At 38.4% G+C, this 12,367-nt stretch overlaps 1 protein-coding gene across 1 annotated transcript in view; it reads right to left on the reverse strand.

The window, feature by feature from the left end:
- Positions 1-2,715: 2,715 nt before the first annotated feature.
- Positions 2,716-12,367, reverse strand: part of LOC138030085 (neurogenic locus Notch protein-like) — a 126,662-nt gene continuing 117,010 nt past the window's right edge. Inside the window, exons 28-36 of the mRNA XM_068877940.1 lie at positions 10,837-11,152; positions 10,395-10,505; positions 9,934-10,124; positions 7,465-7,587; positions 6,805-6,875; positions 6,565-6,605; positions 6,344-6,440; positions 5,219-5,318; positions 2,716-3,602 (exon numbers count right to left, since the gene is read on the reverse strand). The gene's annotated coding sequence lies outside the window, so the exon portion shown is untranslated. The remainder of the gene's footprint in view (positions 3,603-5,218; positions 5,319-6,343; positions 6,441-6,564; positions 6,606-6,804; positions 6,876-7,464; positions 7,588-9,933; positions 10,125-10,394; positions 10,506-10,836; positions 11,153-12,367) is intronic.

The raw sequence follows: 12,367 nt of genomic DNA on the forward strand, positions 1-12,367 counted from the left end.
CCATCGTAGATTACTTAAATCACAATTTCCTCCAACATAACGTTACCATAGCAACGATATAAGGCTTTCCTAGAGCCCTAAAATCAACATATATTGTCTTTTTTGAAAAAAAACGTACGGGACGGTGAGATCTTCCCATTCAGCGTTGCCAGATAATGTTAGAAATGATATCTAAAATATTTAAAGTTCAACAAAATCTGTAGGTCAGTTTTTCAAAAAAATAAGTTTTTTTTGAAATGTGTGGCTAATTTCTTTTTTCATCTACAGAATTTTATTTATTTTAATTTGAAAGACAAACGTTTTAAATTAATCTAAGTTAACATGCAAAAAATGAAATAAAATCACCGTCCGGAAGCCGAGATATAACCGAATAAGGTTGCAAAATCAGGAAAAAGGAAGGGGTTACAAGAGCGGCATTTACGCATGCGTCACCCGCTCATTCGAGTGCACGCGCGAGTGAAGCTACTGGCCAATACAAACGGATTTAAGTGACCATGAAACCGTTTGTGTACAATTTTCGTTGTTTTCGTGAATAGGAGATGTCTATTTATATTCCATATGTATAGGAATTAGAAGAAAGGTGAGCGAAACTAACGGTATTTGTTTATTCCTGGTGACCCACTTTGAATCGTGACCCACTTTGAATCGTGAGCTGACGCGAGCAGCTTTTAGAATTGCGAGTGTGGCTTACGCGCGCGCGCTCAGCCGAAAACCCATTCGAGCCTCCTAAACCAGCATTGAATGTACAGTCGGATGCTCTTCGTGCCAAAGTATTCTTAACAATTAGACCCGTAGCCCGCGCAAGGGCTACGGGTCAATAGCCCATAAGGCGAAGCCGAATGGGCTATTAACCGGTGGCCCTTAAGGGCGAAGGGTCTAATTGTTTTAGTATCACCCAACTAGTCGGACAGAAAAGGCAATAATAAAGTTAGCAAATGCAAGTTGAAGAAATATTTATTGGGAATAAAACGAAAGAAAGCTTCACGCTTTTTGCTACTCGAGGACTATTACTAATAGTCCTCTAGTAGCTTAGCCAATCAAAAAGCATGATTTTCATTAGTCCACTAGTTGTGTGACACTAAATGTAAATAGCTTGGCACTCTTTTATGCAAATTCGCTTCAACTTAGCCTTTTCACAAACCGCATTTTATCCTTATGTAACCTTGATAATGGCGCAAGATGCACCGAAACGTCGGTTTTTATCACTTATATTTCTTGTCTCATGTATTTCCAAATCGTTTCTTATCCAACTAATAAATCACGAAAAGCCCTTCCTTTTCTAACTGTGACAGATATTTATCTTGGACTTGGTTGATACACTCTTCATCCAAAGTCTACCTCTGTTTCTCCGTAGAGCTTTGTCCATTTGATTAACTCTGACAAAACAGTTTGTGTGCGCCACTTTCTATTTAATCCAAAACATCTGGTTTGTGAATAAAAAGTCTAAGCAAAGCCAATGCATCTCCTTCGGCTCTACGACATTCTCAAATTCTCCTTCAACAAAGGTATTCGTCTAGATTGGTTAAAGAATATGAAAATGGTTTAAACCCGCGAAATTGTACCGCCAACACAATTTTACTCCTCCTCGCTTTTCATGTGTTGTTTCCTGAAAGGTTTCAGAGAATCAGAGCATTCGATGCTCTCGGGCAATCTTAGTATAACTGTCAGTAAGTGAGAAACAAGAATTTTCAAGTCGAAACTAGTACCATTAGAACTCATGTAGAATTCCAAGTAGAAATCAACTGTGAAATGATGAATGCTTCGGTTGTGACACGGGACAAGGGCAAACTCGTAGAAAAAAAATATCCAGGTTCTCCAAACAAAACTGCTGGTATCTAATTTGGATGCCCTTTGACCAAGCAACGACACGTGTAAATGAGCTCGTATTAAAAAGGTCCTGTTTACTCAGTGCCAAGACTGGAATACGAACTGGTGACATATTGACATATCGATCATGTCAAATGTTAAGCTTTAAGCCTGGTGAATGAAATGACACATTATTTTGTCATGCATGTCACCTCTCCTTCAACTCTCGTGTTTGTCAGCATCTAAATAAAACACTCTTTGCGATCTTAAAACGGATCACATGTGCACCAGTTTCAACAATTCAGTTGGAGGTGATGTCTCTCTAGAAGGATGAACTCTGCAACACTGTTTAGCAAAATGGCAATGTTATGGCACCAAATAAAACAAAAATAATTTCTTTCAAAGATTTAATACGTCACCATGACAACAAAAGGGCCATCTGAAAGCACCCTACATTATGTCTTTAAACACTAATATCTTAACAACGAACTCGGTGACCGCCAATTTCTATTTTTGGAGCAGATTCAGAGACACCTAAAAAATTTCCAGCTGTGAAGGTGGCTATGAATCCGGTTCAGATATTTTTTTTTTTTAAATTTGCAGAGAGTTTGATCTAAACCTGTAATCACCTTCTAGAAATAATAACTGGGGGTCACCGGCAACACCATAAAAAGCTAGATAAGGTAAAACAAACCCCATTATGAGGTTTCCTTATGCAGAATTGCAGTAAGAAACAATTACTGTAGCATGGCAGCCTATTGTGCATCCGCAGAGACCCAGGGGTAGATAGGTGGGCGGGGAAAAGTCAAAATGGGTGAGTAACCAAGAACGAAAGTTAGATCTCTCTCCGAGGTGCCTAAGACCTATTGCGTCATGTTGAAGAAAAAAAAACGTGAAAGTCTTTACATATTTTTAGATTTTACAGACTCGTTTATTTTTGTTACTGATCACAAAGGAATGAGACAATCACGACGAGAAGCCGACGCCTTCAGCAATCATGGCAAAGCGCAGGAAGATCATGCTCAGGAGCTTTGTTTCCATTCTAATTGGTTGAGAAGCTGGCCCAAGATGTTTTGGGCCAATCACAGCAATCGGAAGCCCGGGCTTATTCACCGAAGGCGAGGTGAATATTGGTGAATAAAAACCGAGACAGAGTCGAAGTTTTTATTTACCGATATTCACCGAGCCTGAGCTGAATAATTGTTTTAGTATAATTAAGTTGGTGATTATTTGAAGAATATGCATTTTCTTCTAAACAATTAATTTCTTTGTCTTTCAATTCGACAAAACGGCTTGCGGCCATTTTAAAAAAACGCTTATGCGATTATCGCGTAATACTCACTCCAACGGCATCCAATCAGCGCAGAGAATTTTCATTTATCACCTATGTAATTGTACTAAGAAGCGATATCTAAAAACTAACAACTTGATTGCATTATCAACATTGCACTACAAAGCAAGTAGTCATAAAAAGCAAGAATGAAATCGCTTTTGGCTATAATTATTTAAAAATGAGAAAATGAGTTAAATAGATCGAGCAATACTGTCCTATAAAAAAGGAGTGCTCGTTTCTGCAGTAATGTCAGAGCAAAAACAACTAGTTGGCAAATAGTTCCACTCTCCGATGAAAGCCTTAAGCCGAAAAACAACATGGTTATTTTCCTAAATAAAAAAACTAAAACACTATTATCATATTCAGGACGAGTAGAGAATCAACCCACAAAGACTTTCTAAAACATCAAGTCTTCCACATTTTCGTAGAGTTTCTTGTCGTAGTCTTTCATATTGATGAGCCTCTGTGAAAAGACGAAAAAAGATTTGATTTGATTTGATTTGAGTTAACTTGTTGATTTCAGTTTACAGTGTCCTGAATTAGTGATCCTGGGCCGGGTTTCTGAAAGGTGTACTAACTCTATTCCTGCATGGGATAAATGTACCTCATTCCAGGCACATTTATTCCTGGAATAGGGTTATTACACCTTTCAGGAACCGGCCCCAGCGCTAAAAGACTAGACACTTCAATAAAGTTCTTACCCTTTTCCTTTCCTTTCCTTTCTTTGCATGGATACACTACAACGACAATGTAATTGGGGGGGGGGGGGGGGGAATGGGGGCGCAGAGTGTCCCTTACGTCTTTTCGTTTTATTGGTAAAGGAACCACACTTTTTGGCGTCTACACAAGATAATTCGGATCTAATTGGACAGCCCTAAAATTTTCCTCAATCAGCCTGTTTTGTTAATAATAGATACAGTTCGCCATTTTAAAGGACCATGCAGATCTCTCATTCATGATGAATCTCATTCTATATCTATGAAATTGCTTTTTTTGATTTTATCATTAGTTGTTACACCTATTGTTTATTTGTCATAATTACTAAGTTACTTATCTCGCTTGTATAAATATAAACGATTACATTAAAGCATACGGCGTCCAGTAAATAAGTGCAAGCAATACGCTTGTTTCTCATGCTTTTTACTGCTGCCTGCGTTTTGTTCTTCATAAAGCTGAGACGGCCAAAGAAAAAAGTCTATACGACATTGGTCAAATAGAATGAATGGCCATTCCGTAAAATATGGGACACTAATTACTTTCTCGTAAGGGGACAGAGTATATGATTCGGCTCTTGTCACCATCATCATCACCATCAACATCATAAACATCGTTATTATTATTTCTGGGCCACAATATAATTCACCTAAGCGTGGCAAAAGATTCAATTTTCCTATTGCAATTTTCATTGTTTTTTTTTTTTTTCTTCGTTCTCCATATACTTCCTCATTTATCGATTGCTACCCAAGGTCAAGTGGAATTCAAGAGATTATTTTCTCGGAAAAGACGTTTCAAATAAAGTACTTCAAGAAGGTTGCGACTCGGGACCTCCTGATTCATGGATGATCCATACGAAAACATGTTTTCCGAAAACTGCAGGATGCGTTTTTATTATGATTACCCGGTTATATTGTGTGATTGGAAACACACCATATCCAGCTATTTTCGTGTATTCCTCCCAGTAGACTAAGAGCTATAGAAAAGTATAAAATGTTTTTTTTTAATTTTTTTTAATACTACGGCAAGAAATTTGTAACGCACCTCTTTTCCGATTTTGATTCGAATCAATGCGGATTTCAACTCCTCGTCAACTAGCTGTTTTGAACTATGTGTTGAATGCAGATTTTGAAATGTGCAATTAAACTAAATGTGAAACGCAAGTGTAAGATAACGTTCTGTAACAGAGGATAAACAAAAGAGTAAACATCCTCATAAAAAGCAAAACACTGAAACAGATTAAGACAGATAAAAGCACTAAGTTCATTTATATATATTGTGTTTTTGTTAGTTGTTCCATTACGAATTATTCATTGCCACGTTTTTATCATTCTGAATGTTGTCTTCAGAAATTACCAAAATTACCTTATGTTGGTTTTCCATCAGTTTAAGCTCGCGTTGAAGCTGTTCAAACGTTGGGCGATCGTGGGGTTCCTGTTGCCAGCAGTTAAGCATGAGTTGGTACCTGTACAAATAGTAATAGCCGTTATAATAACCCGAGTGTTTATCACTCGGTTATTACCGCAAGATATAAAGAGGGCTACATTTACACGGAAAAGGTAGAATTATTTATAGCAGAATAGCAATCAGTCCCTGAGACAAAGAACATATAAAAGTGATGCAAAATGCAAACTTATGTCAGCAAATAATTAAAAAAGCTCCAGCGGCATGTTTTATCGGCACAAATAATAGATCAACACACCCTGCACGTGCAGTTTACATTTTGGTACATTTCTTTGCCTTATCGTCATGGCAATAAGGAGCTTAAGAAACGACGACAGCGACGGCGACAACAACGCCACAAAAGAGAGATGTCATTGGTTAAAAGACCATAAATAACCGTGTGGCACGTGCAGCACGGACTTTAGCATATATCTTTGCGGTACTCTGCATAACGACGATGTGAAATCACCAAAGTGGAGGATTTGACGACAACGTGAGCATGCAAAAGGAAATCTTTCATTCTCTATTTTCACTTTGAAAAACCGCTCATATCATTTTTTACCCACATTGTAGGACGTAATCGCTTAAGACTTATGATAGAGCAAAGTTATATTTTGAGGTGACGTCGTGAAATGAGCAAATTTAAGGTTATCAGTGTGGAGGACATGAGCACTTCACAACAAATTTTCAATTTTTTTTTCCCAAATCCTTTACAACGTTCACATCACTTATGTTCAAAAACAATTTGAACACACTCTCCATGCGCAACTACTTGGAATAGTAGAGACGTAATTAGAATACGGCAAGTTGTAGCTTTACGGGGAGGGGGGTAGAGAAACCCCACCCACACATCGTCGTTCTTGCTTAAGCTCCCAATTCAAACTCGTCAACAACATTGTCATAGCCTTGTTAAGATCATCATTTTCACGATGGTGGCCATCACTGCAATTATTGTCTGGATCATAATTGCCATTACTGTGAAATGGAGGATAAGGCGCTCCACTTGGTTCTGAACAACAAATAGCAAAATACACCGAGAAATCTTACAGGGCCTCCGCTACATGATTTGGTTTTGGCATCCGGTAGCCCTCATTGAGTAACTCCATAACCTTTCTCCCGTTTATCCTCGGATAGGGTGATCCACCTTAAAGGAGAAACAATATATACCTTTCAGGAGTGAAAGTATCTCACACGTGCAAGAAAATTGTCATTCCAAAACGATTTAACAGTTTAAAAAACTAATACTTTGAAAAGCATGCCAGACCTACCAATAGTGAAGATCTCGTAAAGTACCACTCCAAAACTCCAGCTGCATTATAAAAGATGTCAGTTAATAAAGGAGTTCATGTACTTAGTCCTCACCTCTTGTGGGACCGTGATGCTAAGTGCAGGAAAAACGCTGACGTGATTCAGGCATAGCATTTTAATGGTTAAGAAAGTCACGTGACTGAACATTGGGTTACACAACCTAAGGTCAGTGAAAATAAACCACACCGATTGCTACTTACACGTCACTCTTGGTTGTATAACGTCCATGCATAAGAGCTTCGAAAGCTGTCCACTTCACTGGGATTCGCCCCTGCAGAATAACCCAGACCCGATGACATTTAAGTTGAGAGAATTTACAGGGAAAGCTGGTATAAAGTTCTTTTTGAATTCATAGTCTTTTAATCACTTTATATGTTAATCTTACAATCCTGGGATTTTTTTTAGAACAACGAAGTCAAAGTAGCAGTTGGTTCCATCATTGCTTGGAGTGCTAGACTGGCACTTGACAGACCGCTATGAGGGGAGTATTCAGTGTAAAATATAAGGTAGAACTTTAATTGAATTCTGCACTGACTTATGCGTGTATTATTGAAGGTGTCCGAAGAATTTTTCAGAACGATTGTTGCGTGGGAAGATCAAAGCAACAACTTTTAAGTTTTCATTTTGGTGATCCCAAAAAGAAAATTTTTAAAGAAATCCTTTCTCTAGTACGGGGAATTCCGTGGTAAAAGTCCTTCTGGTAAAGCATGTAGTCATTTCCTTTTTCTTGGCTCCTTATCTTGACATTAATTACAGCTTGTCTTTTTTAATATTTAAGAGTAATCTTTTTTTCTTTTTTTGTTTTTTTTTTTGCAAGACGTCAGTTCTAATAGGTTTTATGAAGGGCTATGGATTCGTACCTTTGACTTCTTTTCATAAATACTTTCCACATGAACGTCCCTGGCCATTCCAAAGTCTGTCACTTTGCATGTTTCTCCTTCTCCGACCAAAACATTTCGAGCAGCAAGGTCTCGGTGAATGATCTATAAAGAAATTTACCGAGTAGTAATCACGGATTAGTTAAGTGCGTTCAATGTCTAGTAAAATATTAATTTTTATTGTACTGATTGCCCAGAAATATTCAGGGAAAGTGGACTTGTGGGCTGCTTTCTGGCTGTGCGCAGAAAGAACTTGAATCTCCTGTGAAAAGCAGCCGAGTTAGCAAATAACAACTCGGCATCGTTGCCGACACGAATTTCCATGCGGGGGCGAATTGTAGTGTCTGTTTCCTACAAAACACACCACTACACAGCTTTCTGATGTTCTGATAAGTAGCTTTAGCTATATTTGCTACTGATATACTTCGATTAAATTAATTGTCGGCCGGCCAGTCCAAGATAGTGTCCAAACCCTGAAATCAGATGGCATCACAATCGATATCCGCGAAACGTATTCCGGATATTTGTGAAACGACACGATTAGAATGCGTCCCCCTTCGTCGCAACGCAATAATTTAATGGTTATTTAAACTATGACAAGGAAAGTATTCGGTTAAACCTCAATTTGTATCAAATTTTAATCGTCTGCAAAGGGACAATCACCAAAAAAGTCCTTTTTAATGACATAAATTGAACTCGTCTCCAGTAAACAGAGTCGGGAAATCGACGTAAGATTCTGCAGGGCTCTTCAAGTGCCAATGGGACTTACTGTGTTTAGTTAGTATCGGTTGAAGCGATCGAGATAGAAAACAAGATCAGCACTAGTATTCAGAACAAATGGGGGCCTTTGAATCTTTTCTTGTCATCAATTTGTTGACTTGGTCCTGGTTCCCTTAAAAAAATTGAAATTTAAGTAGCCAACACAACAGCCTTAGTTTTATTTTATTTTACTATTCTTTTTTTCCCTTTGGTTAAAAATGTAAAGGTAAATATAGATGTACCGGTAAGTCAAAAGTATAGCGACGTAAGTGTAATGTATTGTATTTTGTAAGTTATAATTTGTTGTAGTGGACTTGTAAGTCTAATTAAATATCGGGTAATTCAAATAGCATCAAACTAAGTAATATACGGCTCCTTTACCAGATTATGCTTGAAAGCTGTCGAATGAAAGCAAAAAGATGCAATGCGCTACACAGCTATGAACTGTCAAGCTCTCAAGCCGTGCTCAATAGCATGGCCATCAGTCAGACTTCCTTTGCAACTGCACATGTCAAGCTCTCTCAACTGCGGTGATCATTATCGCACGGGGTCTCAATCTCGTTCCCAGAGCCCAAGTGTCCTTTGGTCAGCGTGTCTTGGCGCTGACCAAAAGATACGTTGGCTCTGGGAACAAGATCGACGGAGTCTTCACAGTCCAAAATTCATAATATATTAATTTTTATCCATGTTACTGCCATTCATTTACCTCATGCTCACAGGATAAAACAAGGGCTCGTAAATGACCAGTTAGTTCCCAAATGTCTTCATAGCTACAGTGCCTATGATGTAAAAACTATCTTTTGCTTATGTTAAAGAGCTTTCAAAATGATGAAGAATAGTGTTTTCTATTTTTGAATTCTTTCTTTCGTTCTAGAGGTATTCAAGTTTTTGTTTAAGAAATGATGACGTCACAAACATAGCAAACGACGGTAATAAATCCCAAAATAGAGAATATCTCTGAACATATTGGAGTAATAATATCCAAACTTGGGAGAAATAATGTGCATCAGATAGAGCACAAAGTGAGACCCATTAAGATGTTGCCATGGCAACACTCTCATTCCTAGTCCCTCTCTACAATGAACCAAATATCTTGGATTTTGAACAGGTAAGTACAGGGAGATGGTCAGACTCGAAACGCATATGCTGCCCAAAATGCTTTACATCTCTGTATAAGCTTACCGAGAGTGAACACATTTTATTACAACAATAAACGGCAAAATCAATCCAGCGTTAAATAAATCCAGCAGCAGAAATAGTTGCCATGGCAACAGCATGTAGGGTATCCTTTTGTGCCTTAGTAGATGTACATTACTTCTGTTGAGTTTGAACAACACACATCCAATACTCTCGGAAGTAATTTTCAATTTTGTGATTTACTACAGTCATTTGCAATCTTAGCGACTTGAATATCTCTGGAAGGAAAGAAGGTATTCCAAAATAGAAAACACCATTAGTCATCAGTTTGATATATTCTTTACGTCATAAGCACTTTAAAATGGTAGAGCTGCCCTGCACAATCTGATGGTCATGAGGTCGTGGTTTGAGTCCCGTTCAAATCTGATTTTCCTCAGGATTTCTTTGCAACTGCTTAAGTTACTTTCTCAATTCCGAATGTCATTCTCGCTCAAAATCTTCACTGTCTGTAGTTCAAAATGTAAGGCTGTCATATATCTCACTTTCATTACTTACATTTCTTGAAGACAAGTAACTCATACCATCCGCTATTTGCCAAGAGATCTTCATTAACTGCAATGAACTCAGCTTTGTTTCCGGTTTAACATCCGGGTTCTTGAAGTAAGTGTCATTTAATCCGCGGCTCTTTCTCAGGTAGCCCAGGAGATCACCAAACGGGACATATTCCATGATAACAAGTATGGGATCTTTAAGGTAAAACCAAACGAAGGGATTTAGAATTAACAAAATCGAAAAGCTACCCTCAAAGTGCCTCAGTGTCTATGGAATGATTGTTCATAATTGTCTATCAAGGATTTAAACCAAGATAAAATGCACGATATTTCATGATACTTCGTGACGCTTATCAAAATGGTCTTGCATCTAATTGCGTTACATTTCTGGACATATCTGTGTATCTGAAGAAGAAGAAGAAGAAGAAGAAGAAGAAGAAGAAGAAGAGTATAAATCGCTGTTACCAGATATAGTGACGCATCCCAGTAACTTGATAACATGTGGATGAGGTTTCAGCGTTTTCATCACTTCAAGTTCTGACAGTAAGTCTTTCTTTTCCATCTCTTGAGCGTTTTCTGCACGTTTTAAAGAAGGCAAATGATACATTTTAGTAGGTGCAACAGGACATTACTAGTTGCCTGATTTTTCTTGAAAACGTCAGGCCTTATTCATCATTTTTGTGCTCCTTGATAAAGAAACACTTCTCCAAATTATCACCCTAATATGGAAAGACATCCCTTCCACCCAGCTCACGTCTGTTTGAGGGATGCCCTTGGTTGTTGAGGAAGTCACCTTTTCAGTTGGCCAATTTTATTGTTCTTACTACAAGTTTGTTTAGGTCTATCAAAAGTACTAAAACTCAGCTTTCTGGCGAATTAAGTATGGAGAGGCTATATATAATGGCACCTTTAAGCATCTTTATAGCCACGGTTATTGTTCCTTCCACCCATGGTAGTCGTGAAGCTCTTCCTTGTGCAACTTGTCCAAATGATCCCTGGCCAATCATTTTGTCAATAACTACCCTTTGTCTTGAAACTTTCCAGGATCGAGTGTCAGGATGGAGCGTAGCATATTCATGTATTTCTGAGTAAAGTGATGTTTCATGCATCCTTCTCTGTGAATCTGTTACTTCTCTTAACTCCATGTAGTAAGGTTGGGAAACTGTATTAATGCCGCTGTCATTGTCCCTTTCATTGTCTCTTTCAATTTCTATGACTGTATTCTGTGATGTGAAAAAACTGCACCTTAGTCTGTGATTGCTAAAACATCATATGCATCAATGCTGTTGACATTTTGAATTTCAGGATCATCTTCAGCAAGGTGAGACAGAAATACAAGGTAATTTTGAACGGCGTGGTATTCTGCAGTTAAGGCGATAATTCAAAGGGTTTAAATTTGACTAGGCGCTCTTGGTTAAGAAAGTTTAACAAGAGTAATTTTACGATTCTTTTCAAAGGCTCATAGATGACACAAACTGTCCTTAGCCCTTTAGTGGAAGTCATATCGCTGTCACCCGTCAAGATTAACGAAGTAACCACTTAGAAATCCCCAGTTTGAAATTTATTTAAGGCAGTATTCGATATAATCACCGATAGGTTAAGCGGCGCTAAACCCTAAACATTCCAGATCTGCGGCAAACACTGGAACGTTGAGTTCTTTGTGAACCCAGGCAGAAGTCTATAACCAAGAAATCTGGATCTGAGATGAATTGCGTCCCATCAGTTTTCGGTAATATCTATTTTTACGACAGCTACTGCTTGGTTTCTGCGGGGAAAACGACGACGGCGGCTTTGAGAACGCCTCAAAACAATAGGTCTAATGAACAAAACCAGAAACTCTGCACGCCCTGCAATTGCGTTTTACATTTGCGTACACTACTATGCCGTTCTCGTCCTCACAACGACATGAACTTACCAGATTTGAGGATATGTGGAAGACGTGAGAACCTAATGATAAATTTTCTCTATAAATATCCACACCTTTCTCGCCAATTTGATTTCTGGAGTATTGACACTCACTTTCGATTCTGAGCAACTCGGAGTAACCGCAAAAAATATTACAATAACGGGAAATAATATTTTTAGACAACGTTCTCGTAGCCGTCGAAGTCGTCCTTGCTTAAGGTCCCCATTGTGTTCCTTGTTGTTCCTTGTATGATGATTTTTTATTAAGCACGAGCAATCTCGCGTGAGGTTACATGGTTACAGACCAATCAGAGGCGTTGTGGTAATCAGGCCCATCTGAATGGCCAGATGGAGGGACCCGCATTCTAAATTTCGATAATACAGCTACCGACGATGGACCAGAATCAGAGGTTAGAGATTGACACTTCTGGGTTATTATTAACCAGGCTTCTCCTTTCGTATAACTAGTGCTGTGAGGTTTGGGAATACGTACTGTGTAAGACGTCACGAAATGTCGCGTGACATTTTGATTG

Source organism: Montipora capricornis, chromosome 13, assembly GCF_036669925.1.
Source record: "Montipora capricornis isolate CH-2021 chromosome 13, ASM3666992v2, whole genome shotgun sequence".
Lineage (NCBI taxonomy): Eukaryota > Metazoa > Cnidaria > Anthozoa > Scleractinia > Acroporidae > Montipora > Montipora capricornis.